Here is a 25185-nt window from a genome sequence, read left to right on the forward strand (position 1 = left end):
TTGTGTCCATTCTCACACTTTTGTCCTGTCAGTGGGCACCGCTGGGAAAAGTCTGGCTCCTTATTCTTCATTCCCTCTGATCACATGTTAATGCACGTTGAGATTCCCCCCCCCCCAGCCTTCTCTTCTCATATGAACAGATGTCCTTAAGTCATCAGCTCACCAAAAGAATTTCAGTGTACATATCTTGAAACCATTTGCATAAAGCAATATACATTTTCAAGGGATTTAGAACCCAAAAAATGGTATGTGCAACCCTTGGCTGGGAATTTTTCTGTTAGTGATCTTGTACAAGGCAGATAATCCAGCAAAGAGGTTCAGACTCCTTCTTGTGAAAGGACTCCTTTGTGCAAAAATACTTCCACTCTTCATATTGAGCTCTCAGAGTTCAAAGAGCTCCGAAAATCCAACACATGGAAAAAATTCTGTAACGTGGGTTCCAGGCAGATGTAAGGTGATGTGAGGTTACATAATTATCAGGCAGACATACTAATTCTGTGTGTAATACAATGTAACCCATGTTCTTGGGAAAATAATAACACAGTTTCCTTTTAAAGCAGTTACAGAGCATCAGGATTTGGAGTTAAATGTTAATAATAACTTAGAGGATTACTTTCCAGTTTTAGGGAAGCATCAGTGAAACTTGTGTAGCTTCCATCTACTAAATCCCCAAGTTGCTTCTTTCTGAAAGGGACAAAAGAGGCTCCAAGTGTGCTGAGTGTCCTCTCAGACATAAATGACAAATATTCTGAAGGAATTAAATTAGCCCCTTCAGATGAATATTCTAAATAAAGATGCATTTTGAAATGTCCAAAGGTTTCAGAACAATCCCAAAGCTGGGATAACAGAAGCACTACTTTTAAGTGAACCTGATCTGGTAAATAAAAATTGTCTTTCTGATTTTCCATATCCATCAGGACATTCCCTTTTCAATTCATCTATTAGAACTCATTGGATATGTCATAAAAAATATGGATAAACTGCTTAATCATTTAAGTCTAGCCTTTCTAACCCTCCCAAAATGCAAAGAAATTAAGCAGTCACAAAGCTGGAAACAAAACCAGAAACTCCATGCCCAACAAACTTCCCATAGCTATCAGACCAAAAAGCTTTCACTTAGTTTTTGTCATGGATCAGTCCAACCCAGAGCTATAAAAAGGAGGCAGGAATGACTTCTCAGTTTTCACTACAGTAGAATTTGACATCGAGTGTGTCCTTTTCTGCAGCAGGACTGCCACAGTTTAATATATTTTTTTAATGAACTGGAAAAAGGGATGAGCATTGAGGTGATAAAATTTGCAGGTGACACAAAATTATTCAGGTTAATCAAATCTGGAGAGGGTAATAAGAAACTTCAGAAGAAAATAAACAAGTTAGGTGAATGATCAGTCTGATGGCAGGTTAAGTTCCCTGTTGATATATACAAATTAATGTAATTTACAATGTTGAGGTTTTCAAAAATCTATTTTTACATCTTGGTGTGTTCTAAATTAATTGTATCAAAGGCAAAGGACCCAGAGAGCATTGTCAAGAATGCAATAATGGCCTCCACTTGGCATGCAGCTATAGTGGAAAATTTTGGTACAGGAAGGAAGAATAATATGAAAACCTCTTTAACGTCATTAAATTGATTGTCCTCTGCATTTCAAACAGCAAGTGCCATCCTGGTCATCAACTGCAAACAGAAGGCTTGCAAAAGTAGAAGCAGCTCCATGCCAAAGAATGCAAAGGATAAGGAGAAAAGCCTGGACCAATTGGCATCACCAGCTTCCCAGAAAGGCTGCAGGGTAGATGGGATACAAAGCCATGAAATAACACCTTGATAAGGATGGTTGGGATCTTGTCATGGATGATAAGAACACCCAGGGAAATTTTAAGCAGGACACACCCTCCTCAAACACTGTGGAGCTTGTTGCTGTGGGACATCAGTCTGGCAAAAGTGAAAAAAGGGACTGGCCATTTGTATGAACTCAGAAGTTTTTAACTCTGGAGTTGAATTTTTTAGTTTGCCTTTTGCTTTGGTTTGCAAAGACAGTTCTGCAGGAATTGCTTCCATCTATTACATAGAGGCTGGTTAATCATAATTTTCCTCACAGTATTTCTTCAGGATAATTCCCCATTAAGAACATCTGCAGTAAGAAAAAGAAGACTAAAAGTGAGAGATAGAGTGATAAAGAGGATAAGAACTGTTAGGTAAATAGAGCTTAAACGCAGGTAATGGACTTTTAGCATGGGTCAGCTGTGCTGTAATTGTGAGCTAAAGTTAGTTGAATTAGGAGGCTGCAAGCAGGTGACACAGTTGGCTAAAGAGCTGTCCTTGAGGTAATTCAGCAGCACACTCCTCCTTCTGAAAAATGCTCCCAGCGTTTCTTGAAAGAGAGTTTGCACTGGTCTGTTTAAGGTTGATTGCTATTGAAATGGAACCCACAGAAGCAATTAACAGTCAGCAGCTCTGCACTGCAACCAGGGAAGGAGCCCTGCACTGCACACAGTGGCAAACATGAGGTTTAATAAATAGGAATTCCAAGGGATTTTCACAGGTTTAGTAGAGTGGTGACATATGTTATCATCCTGCTCACCACAGACTGCAATAGGATTTTACACTGTCATGTCACATCGGCCCATGATAACCAGAAGTCATTTATTTCCTAAGAAAATAGTAACTAGATATGACAACCTGTGTTGCCTCATGGTGAGGTTATGGTAGTATTTACTGATAATGTGAAGTATAACTTGTGTCATCTATTAGATTTTGCAGTAGAAATTCAGAGCATTTCTAAAGTTAAAAGAACAGCCCAGTTTGTTTGTGTCTTGTCTTTTTGGTTGATAACATAATAAGAACTTCTATCACTTGCATACAGCTTACATTAAAAACTATATAGCAATTCTTAAATTAAGAATTAATCTATCTTCAAAGTGAAATAAATAATTAGACTTCTTTGTAATTATAAAATTCCTCATTATGTAGCTCCTTTTTTTGCAGAAGCAGGGAGAGATGTATTTATCTGTGTCTCTGTGCTTCTATCTATCTATTGGGTCTCTCCTGCTTTTGTTTTTCTAGACAGGATATAGTGGTTGTATTTTAACGCTGCAGAATCTGAAATGAGTCCTCTATTAAACTAAGAATGCATAGTTACCATTCTGGTTTTATTTTCCTCGGGAAACATAAATAATTAAACTTGACTTCAAGTAAAAAGATGAAGTTAGCCTTCCTACTGTACTCCAATCATTTTTCCTTTATGGCTTGGCTGGCAGGATGGTAATCCTGGACTCTTGCTAGAAATTACCACCTGAGAGTTCTCTTCATTTGAGTCCTTTTGCAAGGTGGATGCAGTGGATGTCTACAACACAATTTAAAAGGCTTTTCATCGGGCTTCATTCTTGATTTCTACTGTAAATTCCACAAGCTACAGTAGTTTAATGCAGGAGCGTAGATGTCCATAAAAAGCTGGAGGGAATGGTGTAAGTTATAATGCTGTTATAAAACTGTCTGTGATATTAACACACACTGTATATTAAATACACAAAACTGTTACAATAACTTGAAGGCTGAGGCAAACTCATGAAAACAAATAAATTCTTTAGGACAGTAGGCAAAAGGTTGTTCTTTGGAAAAAGATTTAAATACAGTTGTACAGCAGTCCAAATTAACCCCCTCAAATAAAAAGCTTCCTCCACCTAGTCATGTAGCCTGTGCACAAAAATCCATGCACAAAATAGATTTTCCAGAAGCTTTTGGAAGCTTTTGGAGTCTGACCTCCTCACTGGGACCACGTTCTCAGCGTCCTGACAGATACCAGGAGGATGAATATTCCCCTGTTGCCTGCCACATTCATACCATTTGTCCTCCCAATGTGGCAAATAATGTAAAAACAAAACAGTGAGAAGTGCATATAAAAATGGAATAAAACACAAATTCATGCTCATATTCTGCTCATAGTTACATTGTTGTAAACCCAGAATAACTCCAGTGGCTTAGCTCAGGATAGGACAGAGCACTCCCACTTAAGTTACTAAAGCATGTATTTTTTTCCCCTCAATTTATAGCATTGCCAGTTGAGTGTAAGACTATTTTACATGGCAAGGTCCCTCCATTCTGGCCCAGCACAGTGCCTGGCTTCTCAAACGCCTCCTAAACCCACTCAACATTCATCTTTTTATGGGTTTTTTGTCTCTTGAAACATCAATGGAGGGGAAAGTGTGGATGTGCTTAGGCACAATTGCACTGAATTACAGGTGGCTGCCATTTTAGGTAGTCCCAAGGTCATGAATAGCAAAATATGAAAATTTCAGCTCTTTACTGTTGGTCAAAGCCTTAATGTGTTCCATGACCCTCCACTAGATTCAACCTATAAAATGAGAGAAGCTTAATAAATCTCTCTGTAATAAGTATTACACATTATGTCAAGGAAAACTTAGATCAAGCTTCTCCTTTGAAGTTTTAATGGGCACTCCAATTTGATGACAGCAACTCACCTGTGCTTGTAATAAGTTTGCAAAGCCTGGAGCAGCTCCAGTCCTCTGGGACTACAGCTCTGGATGACAATGAGCCCAGGGAGCTGCAAGCTTCAAAGGGATCATTCAAATAGTCCAGCTCTGGCCTTACCAGGCAGTGCAGGCAAACTTTGAAATACTTTTCTCCCTATCAAAGAGTATTTCCAGGTTGAGCTGTTCATAATAATTTGGTCTTGGAATAAAATTGCAAAGCCCTTCAGTTTGAAAAGGATTAATCAGATTATGCCCCTTTGCTCCACCCTTGTGCAAACCAGGAGAGGGGGAAGAATAACACCCCTGCCATTCCAAATAATGCTGAATTAAGGGAAACATATGTAAACGTTCTCAAAGACTGGGTGAAATGGATGTGGAGAAAATTCTCCTAATAAAATGGGGGATTTTGTTCGAAAAAAGCCTTACATGTAAGTTTGTTATTATGACCCAAATCTTGCATAGATTTATGGACAGATTTACCTTCCTGCACTGCACTCCATTTTGGTGGAACTGCCAACCACGTGTATGGACAATCACCTGTACAAATCTGTCTGATAATGAGCATCTAAAGGCTCAGAACTGAATTTGTTCTCTCTTTGCACAGGAAGGATGAAGCCAAAAAATGCTGTTTGTGTGGCGCAGTGTGTTACAACCACAGTGTTATGCACCCTGTAGACATGAATCCCTAGTGATTAAAACTGCTCTGAAAGGCAGAGAAAGTCACTAAACATCTGTAAGATTAAAAGAGGAGAATGTAGCCCTGTACATTTTCAAAAATCAATCATGTAACAAGGGTGTAGTTTACCAACAGAAAACATTAGGCAATCATTTTAGCAAGGCTGTTCTTCCCATGAACACACGGGATCTGCCCCTGTCCAGGCACAGATCTCCTTCCCTTATCCCATGAGTCAAAGGTAACTTTGATTTCCTCAATGATCCTTCTTCCTGGGTGAACGTGGCACCACATTATCTTGGCTTTTATTTTTCATTCCCAGTTTAACAGTTATAAACACCTTTCAACATCAAATAAGAGCAGCAGGGTAATCCAGATAAAAGAAAATTCTTCAGCCCTAACAGCCTGACTCAGATTTATGTGCCTGTTTCAAATTTCTGCTCCTCATTCCAAGACTTGCAACATTTCACAAGTACCACATAATGTGCTACTTGATTGGCCTTTCCAAGGATACAATGTGCTGCAACACATTGTTGGGGAGTTTTATAGGTGTGTATCCCCACCACTTCTGGTAGTCATTGAAAAAATATATCACGGCCTTCTCTTTCTGTGCTCTACAGTGCTGACGTTTCTTAATATAAGGTTGTCTTGCAGGATGTCAAACTGGGTTTGAATTATTTTACAGGGTTCTCAGTTAAAACACTGTCATGTAAATCAATCACACCCCCGGTTCTCTGGCAGGGAACTGCAATCTTGAAGTACAGCCTTCAAATGGAATCAGTGCTGTTACCAGATTTCATTGTAGGACAGCAACGACCAGTCTGGGATTTACTTGTTGCTGTCCTGGGTAAAACCTTTGCTAATAAATTATTGCCAAGGGGATGAACATTCCACAGGAGGTTTCCCTTGTTTAACCTTGACCCAGACTTTGCCAGTTATCACTGTTAACCAAGCAAACACCAATTTCTATTTTTGGCCTGATGCAGCTTTCAAAGCCCCTGTGAGGTTTCTTGCAGCTTTTCCTCCCAGCTGAGCTGTTTTCCTGGCAGGTCACACACTTGCACTGTAACCTCGTTTTACAGACTGGACACTGAATCCTTGAGCTGAAGGTCTTATTCAGCATTATGCTTTACACGGGGTAAAGTAGGTGTAAATCACCATCACTGATTATTTTCTTATTGCTACAAAGTTTTCTTTAAGGTGTTTATAGAGACCTACAGTTTATAAATTATTTCCCATGTCCCAGAGCATTAGTGTTTATAGCTGGTAGTTAGAACATCATTTATTAAACATCTTTTGAAGCATCATCCATGTGTATTCCCAGATGTTAAAGTATACCTACAATAAGTTAGTTTTAAAGTAATTTCTATTAATCATGTAACATTAGCAAAATCCTTATAAATTAATCTTAAAATGTTACCACTTTATTCTCATAAGTCAATAACTGGTGACAAATGACTGATGAAGAATAACATTACAATAGAATAATCCACAATTCTGGAGACTTCAAAGCTTCATTACAGAGTTGTTTCTCCTTCCACTGTCAATATATACCATTTTGCTACTTTTCCCCCTTTCCAATCCATAATGTATTTCCTGTTGTCTCTCTCAACACCCCCCAGTCCTGAGGGGGGCAATCTTGTAATTACCTGCATTAACTCCATTATATTGTGGGCTTGTGGGATTCTGCACCCCCAGAACGAGTAGCTGCTGTGTTCTTAAATGCCAGCTACTCTTTAACTGTGAAGGCACCTACTATTTTATTGGAACTATTCTTGCTTTATTACTGTAAACAACTTCCATCATAATGATGCCATTTGAAAGAGCTGATCAAGCTGAGAAAAATGACACCACAGTCATAAAGTCACACTAAATTTTGCTATTAACATTTTATAGTGCATATAAGGAGAGCGTTCCAAGTTGCAACTACAGACAAAAGAGAAAATTATTTTACATAGAAATGTAGATTTCAGCATTAGCAATATACTGGTACAATCATTTGCACCATATTCTTAAGCACAAGAGATGACCCTCTCTGTAGATAAGAGAGTGTGCTGGTTGTCATATCTGAGATGAATCTGTGCTTGCTCTGTGGCAAACATGAGAATACATTACCCCCCTTATGCCTGAAACACAGATAGAATGATTGTGTTGGGAGGAAAACATAGAAATCTCACATAAAACAATCTGAAAAGTTATCAGAAAGAAAATTCAGTTCATAGCAGAGCTCTTGATAGAAAAGAAAGCCTTAGCTGAAGGCTGAATGTCTTTTTCCAACCAAACTGATCATCTGACCCCAGGATAAGTTTCCTTTCTGGGATGTATGCAAAGCATGGAGTTTGGAGGCAGCTGCTGAAGTAGTACTGTCCTTTGGTCACCCTTAAAGAATAGAACAGGCTGGTATCTGTACTGGGAACTTCATTTAAAGGGATTTAGTTTGGGCTATAAGGTAAAACAAAGTGATTTTGGTACAACTTCTGTTGTGTCACCAAGGAACTGCCAGTGACAAATCCAGCCAGTGAAGTAACTGCTATAGAGGAAACCGTAACAGAGTGAAAAGAAATGACAGTTTGTAAGATATGCAACTGTTTTAATGTGAATTAATGAAGCTGGATGTGCAGGGAGATCCAGCAACCCTTGGATCTCTATTTGAAGGGCAAAGAGGGCTGGAAAGGAAGCAGAAGGAACCACCAGAGATCAGCAGGCAATTTTGAAGGGGTCCAGGCTCATAGAGCAGCTTGGGAGGACATCATGGTCCAGAGACAAAACCAGAATGAAGTTTTGTCTAAGCTGCAACCAGTTTCTGTTCCCTTCCTCCTGGGGAGGGTGATATTTATTGTTTACAACTGTGAGCTTTCAGATGAAAGGGATACTTATGCCTTTATAGGTGCACTGCCTTCACTTGCTCAGGCCCAAGACCCAGCAGAAAGTCAGTGCATTTGACATTTAAGAATATCAGAATTCTTCCTGAAGGAAGGTTAAACCCAAGAGCATTCATGTTCTGCTCAGCACCATCCTTCTTTACAAGGCCACAGCCGAGGTGTCAGATCCTTCCTGGGAGGTGCAGCCCTGTCTGCTGGAACAGCAGGAGCTGCTTTGCCTTGAGGGGGGAATGCTGAAGCAGGAGCCTTACAATGAAACCCACTGTGCTCCCCAAGCTAGTGGGAGTCACACCTTCCTCAGGAGTGCAGCAGCCCTATCTCCAAGTGCATGAGATGCTGAGTCCTTGCCGGAATTATGCCCTCTGCCTGCCTCCTTTATTTCAGTATCAGGTCTTTTCAATTCTTTTTGCACAAGACCAGGAGTAACTTTTTTGTCTAGAGAATTTTGTCTAATTTTATGGATTTTGCCGAATAATGTGGAAAGTTCTGTAAGATCCACTGTTTTGAGAAGATATTTTTGTTTTATTGTTAAGACCTGGCAAAGTGACATTTTAAACAAACACCTGGTAAATTAATAAGCTTCATAAATTACAAAATCTCTGAACACCAGCTGCTGAAATACAGTAACTCTGACCTGAACCTATTGAGTGAAATTCTGCTGAACAATGTGTGCACCAGTGCCATACATTAAAAACAGCTTATGTAAAAAGAATGCAAGATGTCTTTGCTAGAAGCAGGGCTTCTGTCCACTAATACTCATCCAGCAGCACTGATCCTCTGCTATTTTGTAACTTTAATTTTTCTTATTAAGTCATTTTCTAGAGTTGTGCAATTATCAGTAGTTTGGTGATTTGGTTCCTCTTGGTTATGATGCAGGTGAATGGCTACTCTGGTGCCTGGGATGCTTTATCTCATGCCACATACATGTAATTTAAGTGTACATATGTATATTCTGTTACACTGCCTGCTCTATCCTTCTGAAGAGTTCCCTTAAGTTCCTATAAATAGCTCTGCCTGTTTACTAAATCACACATCAGCAGCTCTGTGTAGATCCCCAAATGCTTGAATAAGCCTTACACTATCATAAAATCCTTTTAAATAAATCTGCTCTGGTGTTCCTGTAAAACTGGAATACTTTAATCATCAGGAAATCCAGAAACCTCTGTAAGTGACATCTAGTTCTGTTACCCTAAAAGGGGTGTAAGTTTAAGTTGGATACCTGTATTTTCTACTGCTAAATGCAAACGTATCTGTGGCTTTGAGATCCTCCTCTCCCTGACAGCACAGGCTCCTCTGACATTCAAGCTTGATAAACAGCACCTTGATTACTCCACATCCCAAATGTTTCCACTCTTTATAAAGGGGAAAGTTACACATCACTGTGTAAGAAACAAGAGTGTGTCTAAACCAAACCAAATCAACCCAAACTAAACTCTAAGCAGGTCTCAATAAAGCCACGGTAAGAAATGCACCGATGCACGTGGAGAGACCATCTGATTTCTTACTGACACTTTTATTTCTCTAACAGGTTTTTGTTTATTCTTCGGGGCAGAAAGGCTGCATTTTCTCTTGCCTTGAGCTAAATTCTCTAAAGCTGCTAGGCAGGAAATATAATATCCAATATCCTACTATTTCTCACTTCATTATACTAATATAGTCTCACATACAATGAGGCAGAAATAATGAAGAAAATATGCTGTAGCAATGAGCCTTTATGTGACTACTTTTTTAATAGAGTCCTGAGCAGTGCATTTTTAGGTGCCTTATATGTGATTCTTTCTATATATCTATTCTAATACATTTAATTGTGTATTTTCTTTTGATACAAAAGCTGTTGGGAAAGATTCTAAACCCCACCACCATTTAATGGCTCTGATTCCCAGCTGTCACAGGAGAGCTCTCAGGCCTGCATGAGAGTCATCAGGGGATGGAGCTTCTCCAAGGAAAATCTTTGCCAATGCCAACAACATTGGACTGGTGCAAGTGGGCACTAAAGGATGGCCTGAACTTCTGTGAGGACTCACCTGAAGGGTGAAGTTTGAAAAACAGTGTTCTCAAACTTCAGTTAAGTGACAGTCGCTCACCACATCCCTGCTGTGAAAGCAGTTTCAACACCAGCATTGTTTGTGCCCCAGAACAGGCACAGACCTGAGACTTCCACAGCAGAAACCCCTCTGAGGCCTGTATTGATGATGCTCCAGCAATTGCAACAAAGCCATTCAACAGTGTTACAAAGCTTTTCTCAAGGAAACAGAGAGGAAATGTTTTCTTATTTCATACTGGCTGTATTACTCTCTGCCATACTTTGCTCACAGGAATACCTGAAGTCCCCCAGGGCTGTGGGAGCCAGGAAAGACAGCTGTAAGTGTGCAATCCCCACTGAGAAAGGCTCTGATTGGCATCCCTGGAGGCTGGTGACCCCCATTTACCTGTGAGTGACAGAGCACAGGCAGCAGCTCCCTTCGTTTGCCCTGCAGAGCCCCCAGCACGACCCAGGGGAGCCCAGGTGGGGCTCCAGCACTGCTCATTCTCCGTGCCCAGTCAATCCCTACCCATGGGAGACTGCCCAGCAAGGATGCCAGCCAGGATCACTCCAAATGCTAACTCCTGTGGTGGGAACACCTGGGGGATAGGAATGGGACCAAACCCAGAAAACTCACTTATCTGGGTTTGGGACAGTTGTTAGATGGTAACTCCTGGTCACTGCTAAATGTGGCTGAGTTCAACCTCAAGGCTTACAAAGTTTCTGTATCCATCTTGTAAAGTATTAACTCAATCCAGCTGCTCTCCCTGGATATAGCTTTCTCAAACTATACTTCCAACCTAGTTGTCATTATTCATGAGGCTTTCTGGAAGTGCTGATCCTTGCACTTAACCTCATCATTCATTTTCTCCATTATACTCCATCTGAAATTGCATCTGCTACTTGTAGATTGATAAACACTGGATATATCTCCTAAGGGCTCCTAAAGTTTCAAAGTCAGATTGGTTGCTATTATTTTTTAAGGAAAATGTATCATTAAAATACACACACAAATAGTGCAGACTAATAAGTTACATATGGGGAAAACAATTTTTTCCTGCATGAAAACCTTATTCCAAATTTTCAAAACTCTAAGCAGACTTACAAAACTTTCATTCTGTTGGGTTTAAAACATAAAAGCTATTTCACCATTACAAGGAATCATCATATCTGTTTTCCATAAACTGGATTTTAAATACATTTACATAGTTCTTGTGTGGAACACAGTATTATAATTGTGTGGTTGAAGGATGATTTTTAGGCAGCATAATGAAACAATTACATGTTTTTAGGTTGTTTTTCTGTTGAGTTTAAGAATTTACTCCCTCAAAATAATCTACGTTGTTTTATTTCCTTCACCTTTGACTCCTTTCTCCACAAACAGTTTGTCTTTGAAGCATCTTTATCCTTTTGTTTTCAATATTGTCAGGTCACAGTACCATAAAAGCTGACCTTGAAGTTGTAAGGTTGCATTTGGTGATCACTTGACTCAACTGCATCTTATCAGCAGTTCCAGAGGTTCATTGGGAAGTCCCAAATGCAGGAAAGGGATATTCCAGAAGGATGGTGCCAGTTCTGTGTTTTGTACTCCAGTGTTCTTCTGGCTGGTTTAATGCAGAAATTCTACTTTCATCTGACACTCTCTTTGTTGCAGAATTTCATGTAGTGAAATGGTACAGTAAAACTTGATAGTAAATAACAGTAATAGTAAAACTATATAGTAATAGTAAAATAGTAGATAGTAATAGTAGGGGGAAAAAGAGATAGTAAAACAGCCTAGATGGTAATAGTAAAATAGTAAAATTAGATAGTAATAGTAAAACTTGATCATAAGATGCAGTGAATGAATTAAAAACAGGGTAAATGGCAGAGAACAAACCATAAAATGAAAATAGATGCAAAAGTGTCTCAATGGCGTCTCATTCTTAATATATTACACAGCAGGAAAATTTGGCAGGTTTTACTTTGCTATGGGCAAAGCACCCCTAGAAAGCAACTTTGAGTATCTGACTGATTTTCCAGGACAGGTAAATTGAGGTTCTTTCCTTGGATAATCTAACCTAGACTGTTACAGGACTAGTACAATAAAAGATTGGAATACTGTTTCCTTAAGACATTGTTTCAGGATGTATTTCCCACTTGTGGAGAAAGTGCAAAAAGGAGAAAAATCTGTCAAGTGAACTATCAAAAGGAACCAAATAACAAACAAAATAGAGATAATAACACTTCAGTGGAATCACCTGCTCTTTTGACTATCAGGGAATCTCACAAAAGGCTTTAGAGAACTTTGGAAGATAAAACGCTCTCCTGTGCTGGCGTCAGAGCCAGCCAGGCAGGATGCATTTCAAATGGAACCTGATCCTGTCCTGCCGTATCCCAGATAAACACACAAAGAACTGCTCAGTGATTGCTGGGCAGCAGGAGGTCACAGGACAGAGAGAACTGTCCCTCTTGGTGCAGAGGGGCTTTCCCAGCTCACGTGGAGATTTGGGAAGCGTAAATCCCACCCTGGATCACGCCAGCAGCCCAATGCCCCGGCCCTACCGTGAGTGCCCGGGACCAGATGCTTCAGTGGAATTTGCAAGAAACCCCATAATGGACAATTATTGAATAATTTTCTCATAGGGGAAGTTTCTCCCTAATCCCAGACAGCTAATGATTGGTTTATGCCCTGAAGCATGAGGGTTCATACATCTCCACCCCCAACCATTTTTATCCTATCTAAGGTATCCCTGGGCGCTCTCATTATCCAAATAAGTGTATAATCCTTTTTGAATCCTACTAAGCTCTTGGGCATAATGATAGCTTGTTGCAGTGAGTTCAACAGGCTAATTATGCATTGTGTAAAAAAGTATTTCTTCTTATCAGTTTTAAATTTGTTTCTTTTCAGTTTAATGGATGTCACTTTGTTCTTACATTATGGGGAAGAGTAAATAGGAGCATCCAATTGACCTTCTCCATACCATTAATTATTTTATATCTCTCTATCATGTCCCCACTTATTAATTTCCTCTTCCAACTGAACACTTCTCATCTTTTAAATCTCTCTTAATATGGAGGTTTCTCCTCATCCCTGTTCCCTTCTGTTGCCTAACTTTGGGCTTCCTCTATTTCCACCACGTATTTTAAGATGGTGTGACCAGAAATAAATATTGTACTGGGGGAAAGGGTGCCAACAATGTGTTTAATTGCACAATTACAATATTGTCATTGTTTTCCATCCCATTCTTTCCACATCCTCACATTTTGTTTGCTTTTTTAACCTCCACTGCTCATTGATCAGATGTTTAATTGAGCTGCCCGCAGTGACCCTCAGGTCCTTTTCCCAAGTTGTTACAGTTAATTTAGAACCCAGCAATGTGCATGAGCAATTCAATCTGTTCCCTCCAATATGTATTTTCATATTTGTCAATGCTGAATTTGGCTGCCACCACGCAGGCTTATTAGGTCTCATTGAACATCTCTGTAGTGCTGACTAACTGAAATAATTCTGTGTTATCTGCAAAGTTTACCACCCTCCCAAATGCTCCTTTCCAAATGACTGAATTTATTTGACAGTACCAAACATGCTCTGTGCAGTCTGTGGCTGGATATAAAACTATTTTTGATTAAGTATCTGACTGTAACATATAGATTAGAGTAATTGGGATTTCCAAACAGAAAAACTAAACCCTACCTGAAGTTCTACATTAAATTAACTCTGATTGCCCAGTGAGTCCCCTTTTGGACACACACCAGAGCCACAGTGAATTTCCACACCATGTGCAATTATTTTGTGCAGAGATAACCATCTAATGGGATCTTCTGAGCACTGCAAAGGGACAGAAGTTTGCTGAGAGCTGTGAGTGAGACTTTAAATAATATTCTGCATCTCAGACTGCAAAAGCTGAATTGTAGGCTGTCCCTTACCAGTTTGTATTTAATATAAACCAGTTAATGCCTTCCTGCCTCTGGTCAAGGCAGCCACAACCTGGAGGAGATTCTAGCTCTTGTATTTCTCTTGTACAACAGAGACTCAAAAAATTATCTTTATAAGCACATTTTTTCAGTATTAATTAATCTTCCTCAATAAGATCACATTCAAGTTGTGAGAGTGACCTGAACTTAAGTTAAGCACCGGATAAACTTAAAACAAAAAGAAGTTTCTACAACTAAACCAGAGACTTAGGTTCTCAGTTCCAAACGTGTACTGACAATTCGAGTTCCCAAAGTATTATCCAAAAGGCAGTTTTCATTGACAAGTGTAAGAAGTTTCTTCGGAGAACTGATTTTTTTTTGCATGTTTTCCAAAAGAAATCAAGGCAATTGCAGTGGCAAACCTTGCATTTATTTGTGGCCTCTTGCAACCCACTCACCAGCAGGTTTTTGGGTTTTCTGCATTTTCACACATCAGCTAATTTACAGTTTTAGAGGAGCCACACAAGACACACTAAAACCTCTTCCCACACGGTGTTTATTTGAGGGGTCACCATGCAGTGCTGTTGTTAATCTCCATTTTTCATGAGCACCACATCAATATAAAACCTTAGCAGGCCTATATACTTGTAGTTGTGCTGATATGAGAGCTGAGGGAGCCTGTGGGATTGAGCACACAGCCTTGCCCACTTTGGGATATTCTTACTTCCCAGCATCTCTTTCTCTCTGAAATTCAAAACTCTTCTGTGCTCTCTGGAAGAAAAAAACAGCCCAAATAACACAAAATGAAGGGAAAATCTGGGGAAAAATCTGGAAATATGGCTTGTCCATCCAGAACTCAGGAAATTTAAAGCAAAGGACTTGTAAGGCTGGTTTGAAAAAAAAAAGTCCATAATTAATTGGAATTATTCTAATTAATTAAAAGGCTCTTGCTAAATAATATTATTGTAGGCACAATTTAAAAAAAAAAATCTAAGTGGAATAAGATATGTAAACTCCACTCCACTATTGTTTTCATTTAATAGACCTACAAGGAAATGTATTTAGTCACCATAACAACATAAAACTTCTGTTCTAATTTGCAATTTTCATATGCACTAAAATCTGACCCACTTCTCCATAGTAAGTGACAGGGATCATTGCTGGCAACTACCAACAAAGCAGTATATTTCAAAAGTATCAGTTACTAATTACTTCCAAATTTTTCATGACATGCATTATGGAAACTGAACATTGGACATTTTTAATAATTGCAACACACCTGTTATTTTGCAATACATACTTAAAATTGCAAACTTCACAAATTCCTTCAGCTGATATGAGATCTTTGGTATCTGTATCTGCAGAAGTTTCTTGTGGGCAAATATTCAGCATCAACAGAAAGTATTTAACAGTCACAATGAATTGGCATCATGTGACAAGAGCTCCATGAATGGCACAGAAAATAAGATTCAAATAAATCAGTCCTTACAGGACTGAATCCTAAAACAACTGAACAGAAGTACCAGGCAAAGAAATTACTTTGCCTCTGTAGTTGACAAATCTTCTGTATGATCCAGTTTAAACTTTTATGTCCAGAAATAGTGAAAAAGATCTTAGCAGACTTCAACAGAATAGAATAAACCCTTAAAAACACATCTCAATTGATGCTCTCAATGTATATTATTTATTCTTTACAGCAAAGTTGGCTTGGGAACGCAATAAAATTAAATCAAAATCGATTGGTCTGTAACCCTTTTGAATGCACCAGATTTATATTAGAACAGATTTTCTTGGCCATGAAATCAGTGGGCTGCTGTGAGGAAGAACTGGAATCTTATCATAAAAATGTATTTGCTGTCTTTTTATCTTCAGCTAAAACTTCCCCTTTCAAAAATATTTCCAGAAGTTCTCTTGCCTTTCTCTGCAGAAATTCAAGGCATCTTTCCAGGCAGATTTTGTTGCCCCACGTTATTGTTTCCTTGTTCACCTGCTCTGTGACAGTCATGGCAGTGACAGGAATTCCAGCTTGGAATGCAATACTGGCCTGCTATGGATGGATTCTAACATAAAGCAACAATTCTCCACTCAAAAGTCCTTAACTCTTCCTATTAATAGTAGTGTAAATAAGACCATAAAACTCTAATAACTTGACAGACTTCAGATATGATGTAAATAATCACAATATATGATGAATTCTCTGTTCAGAAAATGTGCCTATACAAGCTGCTGCCCAGGAGTACCTGGATGCTTTATTACAAAGCACAGTTTAGGACATTACAAACATAAAAGGATAATATTATTTAAATTAGTAATACAACTAATTTTATACCTCCCTCAGCCAGCTTTTCCTCTCTTAACCTGGACCAATCAATTTGTTGAACTACAAAATACTTGTAAATCTGTAAACCAATGAAAACTCAGTAACATGCTGTCCATTCAATATTAACTATTACAATTCCAGTATCACATCATAAAACTGTCCTGGGAACTTTATCAAGACACCAGATGTTCCCACAGTCCTTGCTTGTCTCTCACAGTGGGAGTGGAGAGCCTGCTCAGGGACTGGAGTTTCCAGTAAAGATTTTGCCCTCATAACCATAATATATTTTGTGAATTTCTGTCCTACAAAGAAACTTGATAAAATTAGAGTGAATATTTCTGATCTCTGCTACTGGGCTATTTCAGTGCCCTGGATCTTGGGTAATACTTCCAGTATTCCTCCCTTTTGTTTTCTTCCATTTACTAGGGCTGTATCCATCCCCCTTGGATAAAGCAAGGGGCAGACACACCTTCTGCCCTGCAGGACAGGTGGATCAGCTGGCCATGACCACGGTGCTTAGCCCTTGATGCTGGATCCCCTCTGAGCTCTGTGTGATGTCCCCACATCCACACAACAGAGTTATCCTTGTGTGAGTGTGTCCTTGCTCACAGGAGCTGGAACACTCTGGGAGTTTGTTGCTGTATCATGGAGAATGACATCAGGGCACAGAAAAATTAGAGGTGGGACAGTGCTGGAGGACTGAAGGGTGGTGGGAGGCAGGCTCAGAGCAGTCCTGTCCATACAACCTGCTAGAAATGGCTCCTTCCACGTGCTATCCCTCAACCCATGTCCAAGTGTGGCCTCAGAAGTGAGTCAGGAGCAAGTCAGATATTGAGCAAGCAGTTCATGTCATGGAGAGCAGCCAAGATTTTCTCTGGCCCAGGGCACATTCTGAGGCCCTGGCCACCCTGGAGATGAACCTGCAGCTGGTCCTGCAGCTGACCTGGTCCTGCAGCTGACCTGGTCCTGCAGAGACACAGCCTGCATGTCTCTGGCCGTTGAGTAAAGGACTGTTGAGGAATGAGGGCAAGGCAGTCGGTATGGGCGGGTGCCACAGCGCACAGTGAGGAGGTGCAATTTCTGTGATAGATTCATCATGCTGCAGCTCCCACTTGCATTCATATGCATGGATCCTCTTAGAAATGTGATACCAGATGCTGTTTCCTGGCAACAGGCCCAACACCCCCTTTCTGTTAGGTGTGAATTTTGACAACTCCAATTCACTGGAGCCCTAGTTATGTTATCTTTTCTAAATGCTTAGAGACTAAAAAGACCTCTTGCTCTTTCTGCCGTGGACTTCAGTGCCACTCGGGCCAATTTGCAGTGCTGTATTACTCCAAAAATATCTTCTCGTATGAGTAGCACAATTATTACCACTAAACAGGGAAGGCTGGAAACATTCTGAATGGAACATGGATAACACAAGTCCTCTTTTGCTGTGTTGTCACTCAGAGCTGTTGTTATGGTTGGCATATGTCACATCTATGTATAAAAAATGCCCGTGTCAGTCAAATGCACGTTACGTGTAGATCGGGTGTCAATCTAATGTTTTGTATTAAAATCAGTGCCACAAAATGTGCACAACTTCATAAACATCACTGGGGAGGTTTTCATTTTTAAAGTGCTGCAGCTGCTTGCAGCTGCCTTTTGCATAACACCTGAAGAGCTTAGAGTTAGTCAGAAAATTAAAATTCAGAAAAAGGACAGTAAAATGCCAGCTCTACTCCTCTGTTGTTACTCACATAGCAGGGGGAGGTCAGCTAAGCCACTGCTTCTCCCCATGGCTCGTGTGCTGTTCAGAAAAACACAGAGCAAAGTGAGCTCCCAAAGCAGGGACTGCAGAGCAGGGGGCCCTGGCACTGCCACTGTGCCCCCCCATGTGAGCTGTGCCTGCCTGGGTGAGTTCTGCACACAGGAGTGGGAAAGGTGGGCAGAGGGGCAGCCCCAGCTGAGAGCTGGGAGCTCGGCAGCACTTCCAGCCCTAGACAGACTTGCTGCCAAGGGAGAAGCTGAGAGGCTTTCAGGGCAGATGGGCAGTGCACATGGACTTTGGGGTCACTGTAAAGCTGGTCCCAACATCAGCACAGATGTTTCCTGAGGAACTTTTTCCAGCCAAGCACAGCCCGGGTGTCACAGTTGCACGCAATTTTGCTCACAGAGATGCTGTGGCCTGGCTAATCCAAGAGTAGTTTTGAGAATAAAAGCTTTTTATAAGCATTAATTAATCTTTGCAACGAGGTCATTGTTATTAGCCCTGTGGTGTGTGGGTCACATCTGTGGTTGGTCGCAGTCTCCTTCAGGGGTCTGAGGGTCTGACTCCCCCAGGATGGCTCCAGCTTAAAGGCAGTAGGGGTTTTGTCTAGAGAGAGTTTAGCAAAAAACACTGAGGATTGTTAGACAGATATTGGGAATTCTGCTTCTGATTGTGCTTCTAAACTTCCCAAATACTTTCACTGGGGAATCATGTGGTTAAAGGAAGAAATCTTGTACAGAGACAAGCCTTGAATATAAAGGCATTTTTCGGTCATTCTGAAAACTCAATATGTTTATCATTTCATTTGCATTTGAATGACTGGGTTCAACAATATTGAATACATTGGGACATCCAATTTGACCCTTGACTTCATTGTGGCCTATTGCTTGGCCATAAATACCTGTTTTTCCTGTGTGACATGCTGTTGTTAATCAAATGAAAGCTATTCATGTCTTCCATTAAATTAGCAGATTTAAGCCAAAGAAACTGCTCAGGAAATGAGAAAACAGCCAATGCAAAGTAGATGCATAAATGGGGAAAATGTTGTGTTTTGGTGGCTTCTAAAGAGAGGAGAGGTTGGAGATTTGCCTCTTAGTTTCACAAAGCACTGGGTAAAACCAGTGACTCCAGTTCCAAACTGGATTCTTGGGATTTGGGCAAAGTTTTATCTTTTTTTTTGATTCTGAGGCACAGGATGTTCACGAGTGAGGGAGCAGGAAATCCACTCTATAACCCTGTTACCTAATTCAGGTGGTTACTCTTAGAGATATTGTGTTGCAGAAGTTCACCAGACACTACAGACTCCCAGTCCCCAACAAAAAGGGAGTTAATGGCCTCAAACCTCATGCCAGGGGTTGTGAATGGCAGCAGTCAGGCTTTTAAAAAGGCAGAACATACAGTATTAGAATCATACAAGAATATACACATTTGGCATTAAAAGGGTGGCGTAAGTATTTTGAAATGGCTCCTGAGGCTTGGACAGAGAACTCTGTAAAACAATCTTTTTATCTTTGCAAGAAAATATATGCTCATTGAAAAACTGCTGGATTGGGAAAAAAGTGATTTCCTTGCAGTGGTAGAGCCCCAGAGCCTTGGTAGCAATTTTTCATCATTTTGTTAATTTTCACTAATATGACAAGTATGCTACTAATATGATTGTTCTGTTTAAAAACTAATACCACTATTAATATGTTACAGTGATGAATTACTAACAATAATCTATCACGAAGGAAAAATAGTGACATAATTAATGCAGTGTTACTATTGTGCAATAGCAATTTGTTAACTCGGTGCAAAGCACTCAAAGAAAACTTTATTTTTCATATTTTCTTCCATAATTGCCTTTACCCATGATTACAATGGAAATATCTGCTTGCAAAAAAGAAAGTCAGCACCTGGATCTTTTCTTTTTGGTCCAATAGATGCATGTTCTTAGACTAACCCATTTAATCTCAACCTTATTTTAGGATCTGGATGTTATCTTTTTAGGCAACAGATTTTTATTGCTGTTTTAAAGAGTTTTATCCTACTCCCTTGTACAACAGTGCAGCTTATTACACAGATACCACATTACAACCATTTTCTGACTGGGGGAATCCATTGTCATATTGCCTTGATTAAAATACTCCCAGTCTACACATCACTGCTTTTCTCCACACATTTCAAATGCGATCTCAGGGAAGGTAAACTAATACAGAAAACAGCTTTGCAAAGGAACTGGTTACTTTAGCATAAATACTTAACCCTCAAGTGAGAAGAATGGAGGAAAAAGGGCACATGCTCTTTATTTGAGCTTCTTTTGGTAGTTCTAAAAAACTGCAACATTCTTTCAAACTTCGAAAACCAGCCTTTCAGAGTGCCCATTTCCAGCATGAGATACCACATTATAGTACCAGAGATCATAAATATACTCGAGTAGGATCATATTGTTACAGATCTTTGCCCACTTTCTCCTATGATCCTTCACATTGCAACCCATCCCTCTACTTCCAGCCCCACCTGGGCCAGTAATTATTCCCCTCCTTAAGATCTGCCATCCTGTTTTAAGATCTCTTGATCCTACTCAGTCGTGATATTACCAGTAGCCCTGCCACTGTCTAACATGCTGGGCACTGTAATACAAAAGTTAAAAAATAAAAACCCCAAAGCAAACTAAAGTTCGACTTGGTAGAAATATTTCCCAAGCCATTACTCAGCTGGACTTATACAATGGAATTCATCTTGGATTACATACTGCATTTGTTTTTTAAATTGGTGGACAGAGGAAGGAAATTTGAGCTATCCAATGTAATCTAGTTTAATAAAAATCTCTGTGCCATTATCTCTTCTTCATGGCTGCAGAGGCCAACACAGCACAGCCTGAATATTTACAGAAATTGATAACAAAAACACAATTGTGCAAAACCGTCTTTCAAAGCATAACAAAGACTTTTGCCCTCTTTTTGCCCACGTGAAAACTGGCTTTGCTGTTCAGCGAGCCATACCTAAGAGTGCAATAAAAATACCCTTTTGCATCCACAAAGCTTCATTTTCATGAAGTTTGATGCTGAAATGGCCCGTTTCTAAAGGATTGCAAAGCAACATGTTTCTAAAGTCACGTCTCAAATGCTCTGGCATGTCCTTTTGAAAAGCTAGTGGAATGAAGACAAGATCTGAAAGCGGTACAGCATGATGCCACCATTTGGAACCACAACAAAATTATTTCTATCTTCACTCTCATTTTAAAAAAAAAAAAAAAGCCTAAGAGTTGAGTATGGATTAAATATAGTAATTCAAATCTGGCTGAGAAGCTGCGAACCTTTATGCCAAGTTCTAGCCTGAAATGAATTTAAATGGCCACGAGTAAAAATTCCACAAAGGGGAGATTGCAATGAAATCCTAGCAGGGAAATAAAAATAGCATCATAAGCAAATAGCATAACCTTAAAGAGGGAAGAAGAGAAAGCAGAAACTGGGAAATATTCTCAAACTTCTCTTTTAAAGAACTAGAAAAAAGTAGGACAGCAGAGATGGGGTCACTGTGAAAAACTAAGTGATGGTGTTTGTTTTGGTGTCTGGAATTCAGGAGTGATGTCAACCCGTAAGGGGTGGCCTGAGAGAACTAATATTGGTTTTACAAGCGATTAATGACACTTAGGGAAGGTTTGGGGGTCCAAAGTGGTGACCCCTTTGCAGAACTAGGACCTCTGCCAGTTAGGCAGACACAAGAGTTAAGTTACAGTAGGGCACAAGTTGTAGGTGTATTCTCAAAGCTGACGTGGTTGGCTCTGGGAATGGTGATTATGGTTGTACTACCAGTCTCAGGGCACAGTGGACTGGGAATCTGTTTGATGACTGGAATGTTGCCACAGAGCATTTTATCTTTACTGCTCCATAAATCACCTTGTCTTTGTATATAATGATTTTTTAATATTGTCTTTGCAGTATTGCTCGTTCTACACATCAGCTGCAAAGGTACCTCTGCAAATGCTGTGTGTTCTGTGGGGGTTAAGCAAGGAGAAACCAGGAGGCAGTGCTCTTACTTAGTGCAAAAAGCAACAAAATACAAGTCAGAGACAATTTCTAGTCTTTGACACAATTCCTGAAGTGGTGCCTAAAACTCCTCAAATGTCCCACGGGAACTGTGGGGTGCCAGGTCCTTGCTGGGTGGTTGACATGTCTGGCACTGCAGCTCAGCCTCCTGCTTCCTCCCTGGGCACTTCCATCGGATTCCTGGGAAGCTGGGATCTGATAGGATCAGGTTTGTGAAAAGGGATTTATGGACATTGATGAAGTGCACTGCAGTCTTTTTCAAGTAGTACTGACAGGAAATACATTTGTGTTTCCAAATGGAGAAACTTGCTGCCAAAGCAGGAATGCAGGTGGAACATGTTTGAGTCATGTTAACACTTCCTGTACATTTCCTACAACAAAACTCTATTTCCTGACAGGGAATTCCCGCATAATAATAATAATAATAATAATAATAATAATAATTATTATTATTATTATTATTATTATTATTATTATTATTATAGAAAATAATAACAAGCTTGCATTCACGTCGAGCTTGAATTTTCAGGAAATGTAGTAATAAAACTTAAGTCTGGAAGTTTCCATCCGTTTCCCCCGTTGCACGCTGCTCCCTTCCCTTCCCGTTTGGAAACGCTGCCGTTTCCCCGGGAGCGCCGGGCGCTGCGGGAAGGGGCCGCTGCCCCCGATCCCGCCGGCCCCGGCAGCAAAGGAAGGGGGAACAGCAGCAAACCCCCGAAACCTGCAGGAACAACTCCCCCTCCTTAAATCCTCCCATCGCCTCCCCTGCATAGGGATATATATTTACAGATAAATATATATATATATATATACATAAATGTTTGTAAAACCAGCAGTGGATAAATGCAGCTACTAAATAACAACCCTTAAAAAAAAAAAAAGAAAGAAAAGAAAAACACCCCACACAAGCCATAACGATGATGATGATGATGACGGGAGTGGGGGGGAAATAAATAAATAAATAAGAGCGAGCGGGAGTCGGCGAGGGAGAGGGAGGCAGGTTCAATTATCTAAACAAAGAAATCATGGCGGAGTGTTTACATTTGGCAGCCCAAAGCCTGCTGGATTACGGAGCCCCCCCCAAACCCCAGCGGCCCCCCCGGTCCCCCGCAGCCGGTGCTCGCCGGAGCCCGCCCGCCGACACCTCTCCGCGGCCCGGGTAAGTGCGGGGCGAGCGGCGGCCGGACCGGGCGGGCGCTGGGGCGGGGGCGAGCGGCCGCCCCCGCCCGGAGCGTGTCTGTGTGCGTGTCTGTGTGTCGGTGTCGCGGGGGGGACACGGGCTGCGCTCGCCGCCTCTGCCCGTCCCCGCCGCTGTCGCTGTCCCTGTGCCCGTCCCCGCCCCGGGGTCACGGCGCCCGGCGCTGACTGGCGGCTCCGCCCCCGCGGCCGCCCCCCGCGCCCCCCGCCCGCCGCCGCCGCCGTGCCCCGCCGGGCGCGGGGAGCTGCCCGCACGGGCCGGGGGGGCTCCGCTCCCGGGGAGGCAGAGGGCCCGGCATGGCAGAGCGGGGGGGAGAGGAGGGAGGGGGGGGCTCGATGCGGCTCCTGCGCCCGGTGTCCGAGAGCCGCAGCGCAGAGCGAGCGTGGGCACCGGCGGAGGCGGTCGGGAGCTGGCAGCAGCGCAGAACCCCTCTCCCCAAAACACCTGCCAAATACCCTTGGCCCAGATGCCTTCTCCCTCAAATGCTTTTAATCTGCAAACGCTGTTTTGCCCCCCTAGTGCCTTTAGCCTCCAACACCCTCACCTTCAGTGGTCCTTGCCCTTGATCCCAAACATCCTTGCCCCCAATGCTTTTGTTTAGTTTCCCTCACTCCCAAACGCCCTTGTTTGCAAACAGCTTCACCTCCAAACAGCACCAACCCCGATCTTCCTTGCACTAAAACATCCACACTCCTAAATCTTTTTGCCTGCAAATCCTGTTGCCCTCAGTCTCCCTCCATTGAGTAAGGGGTTTAGCTGCTTTTGGTGTTGCTCCAGAGGGTGTCATGTGTGTTTCCCCCACCACCACCTTCGCCCCAAACCTGCCCAGAAACAGCCAGAAAGGCGGCTGGGTCCCTCCCCCTGCCAACAGCAGCCCCCAGATGCTGATCTGACACTGCAAAACCCCCCCATAGGCCACCGCTGTGAAATGTGGAAATGACCCTTTCAAGCAGACTGCAAGTGTTGCTCCCTTGCGTCCATCAAAAAGTCCCCCGGCCCCAGACACATCTCGGTGCTGGAAAGCTGTAAAACTAATTTGGCACCTCTGCCCTCCCGGATCCGGCTAACGGGCAGTGGCCTCCCCCTGGTTCTGTGACCCGAACACAGGGGCTGTGTGTCCTGCTGGACCACACTCAGCCCTGTATCCCAGGGTCTGGGAGGTGGCACCGTGTGCGTGTTGCTTCCAGGGCTTTGCAGGCTGTTTTGTTCTGGCAGCAGAAGGACCAGCAAAACAAGTCCTGAGGTAGTAGGACGGAGGGGCTGGGGAAGGCAGCTGGCTGGTGCCAGGCTTCTTCTGTCACAGTGCTGAACCTGGGAATATTTCTGCGGCTGTGCTCCCACATGTCCCAAATTCCGAGTGCATTGAGCTATGTGAGATTGAGAGAGGGAGCAAAGATACATCTTTCTTTATTAACTCTTTGAGCTGCTTGACTTAAAGAGTTCAGGGAGGTCAAATTCATGAATGAAAGAAAAATATCGTGGAGTTATGAGGCGCTGTGAGCAAAAAGGGTGTGGGACTGGGACTTTGAGACATCTCCACTTTCATGTTTGTCCCTGGGAGTGGGTTTTACAGCTGTGTGCTGTGTGATGGTGAGAAACCTGTGTTCAGATCCATGTGGTGGTGGGGCACTGAAACAGTGAGGGATACAGAAATGTCGAGGTGCCTGTGGGTGCCATGGCTGGGTGTGCTTGTCCAGGGAATGGGGGTTCAATTCTGGGTGTGTGGGTCCCTTTTGTCGGGTCTGGGAGGCACAGGATACTCAGGGAGGGGCAGTGGCCCGAGCAAGGTCTGTGGCTGGCTGCAAACCCTCCATGTCTGTCTTGCATTACCAGGTGTTGTGCTGCAAGTTGCATGACAAGGGTACAAAGCACAGCTTAGCACCAAGTGTGACACCATACAAAATTTTGGCTCTGGAGACA

At 41.8% G+C, this 25185-nt stretch overlaps 1 long non-coding RNA gene across 4 annotated transcripts in view; it reads left to right on the plus strand.

Moving 5' to 3' along the window:
* The window catches only part of LOC108500676, a 209840-nt gene that overhangs the window by 17893 nt on the left and 166762 nt on the right, over positions 1-25185 (plus strand). Inside the window, exon 5 of one of the 4 annotated variants that reach the window (XR_001875947.1) lies at positions 1654-3450. The exons of the other annotated variants lie outside the window; for them this stretch is intronic. This is a non-coding gene — a long non-coding RNA (uncharacterized LOC108500676). Of the gene's footprint in view, positions 1-1653; positions 3451-25185 lie in introns of those variants that run through there. 4 annotated transcript variants of the gene reach the window in all.

This window comes from Lepidothrix coronata, unplaced genomic scaffold, assembly GCF_001604755.1.
Source record: "Lepidothrix coronata isolate B3197 unplaced genomic scaffold, Lepidothrix_coronata-1.0 Scaffold92, whole genome shotgun sequence".
NCBI lineage: Eukaryota > Metazoa > Chordata > Aves > Passeriformes > Pipridae > Lepidothrix > Lepidothrix coronata.